The sequence below is a fragment of the Marmota marmota genome, unplaced genomic scaffold, assembly GCF_001458135.2.
Source record: "Marmota marmota marmota unplaced genomic scaffold, marMar, whole genome shotgun sequence".
In the NCBI taxonomy this organism is placed as follows: domain Eukaryota; kingdom Metazoa; phylum Chordata; class Mammalia; order Rodentia; family Sciuridae; genus Marmota; species Marmota marmota.
This window is the reverse complement of record NW_026000057.1, coordinates 34,785,345-34,787,062: the sequence shown is the minus strand read 5'-3', so window position 1 is coordinate 34,787,062 and position 1,718 is coordinate 34,785,345. Positions and strand designations below refer to the sequence as shown.

General features: G+C 35.9%; 1 non-coding gene across 1 annotated transcript; it reads left to right on the top strand.

Moving 5' to 3' along the window:
• The first annotated feature begins 1,333 nt into the window (after positions 1 to 1,333).
• On the top strand, positions 1,334 to 1,407 carry Trnal-cag. The gene has a single exon. It is a non-coding gene; the product is annotated as a tRNA-Leu (tRNA).
• Positions 1,408 to 1,718: the final 311 nt, after the last annotated feature.

The following is a 1,718-nucleotide window of genomic DNA, read 5'->3' as shown; positions in this document are numbered from 1 at the left end:
AAACATACTTACAGATATATGGGCAGAATTAAAAAAAAAACTTTCAATAAAAACCTTCTTTTTACTTTAGGTTTGAAAAGGCTTGATACTTTTCTAATGGTTCTCAGCCAGCTGATTTCAGTCCAGGAGGCTAAAAGGAATATAATAAGAAACCTGTTCTTGTAAAATTTTCAGTCTGTCTAAAACAAGTCTGAGCAGGAAGCGTTTGTGAGAAGCCTGTTCCTGCAGAGTCTCCCTCCTGGCTCCTAATTTCTGGAGGTTCCTTCTACTCCCAGATGAATATTTGAAATGTTCGTGATTTTTTTTCATCCCACTAAGAATATTAACGGGAAAGGGGCAAGTGGATCCAACTTCTTAACACAAGTGAGTGATATAGCACTTCTTGTTTACTGCTGATGATTCTGTGCGGATCAATTTAACCTGGTTTTGTTATTTTTTAGAGCCAAGCTTCAATGCATAAAACTTAGAGATACTGCCTCATTTCATAAGCCTGTTCTGTTCTAGACCCCATGCATTCACACTTACTCTTGTGAGGGCAGAAACCACACCTGTCCTGTTCTCTACTACTTCCCCAAGGTACAGAAAAATGCCTGTCACATGGAATGTGTTCAGTGAAATTATGTTACGTATATTAATGACTAGCACATGACTACTGTCTGTAGCTTCCAATTTGAAAAATTCAAAATCCACACCAGGTTCCAGAAACTCTGGCCAGAATTTATTGTCTCAAACCTCCAGCATTTATTCAATTTCATCCTTGTAGTAACTCAAATTAATGACTCTTAATAGCCCTTAATATACAAAGGCAGATACTTTCATGAAAATTGTTTTTTTTTCCAGATCAATATACTAAAGCATAAGAAAGTCACACGACTTGTTAAAAATCCAATGATTATTTTAGTAATGATTCAATGTTCACAAGAAGTATACTTCCAGTAACATTGGTAATAACAGCAATCATAAAAATAAACTTCAATGTTATTTTTTTGGGGGCGAGTACCAGGGATTGAACTTAGGGGCACTCAACCACTGAACCACATCCCCAGCCCCATTTTGTATTTTATTTAGAGAGAGGTTCTTGCTGAGTTGCTTAGTGCCTCATCATCGCTGAGGCTGGCTTTGAACTTGCGATCCTCCAGTCTCAGCCTCCTGAGCTGTTGGGATTACAGGTGTGCACTACCATGCCTGGCTATCTTTAGTTGTTATAATTCAAAAGCAGGTATATTAGAGACCTACTAAGTAATTAAGTACCATGAAAGATGCTATCTATAAGTATAAAAGAACCCAAAGAAGGTATTTAATATGGAGGTATTTAATAACAGCAACAACAAGCTGGGGATATAGCTCAGTTGGTAGAGTACTTGCCTCAGATGCACAAGGCCCTGGGTTCAATCCCCAGTACCACAAAAAAACAAAACAACAAAAACCCAACATTTATCGAGCACTTAATGTGTGCCAGTTACTGAGCTAAATCTATATATTTCAAAATTTTGTCTTCCTATGAAATATATATATATATATATATATATATATATATATATATATACACACACACACACACACACACACACATACATACACACACATACATACATACTATAGATTTCCACATATAACAAATGATGAAGTTAATGATCAGGAATGTTAAAGAAATTGTCCAAGGTCAAGTTAAAGAAAATGATGAAAGTAGGATTTGAATTTTTTGACACATTATCTTC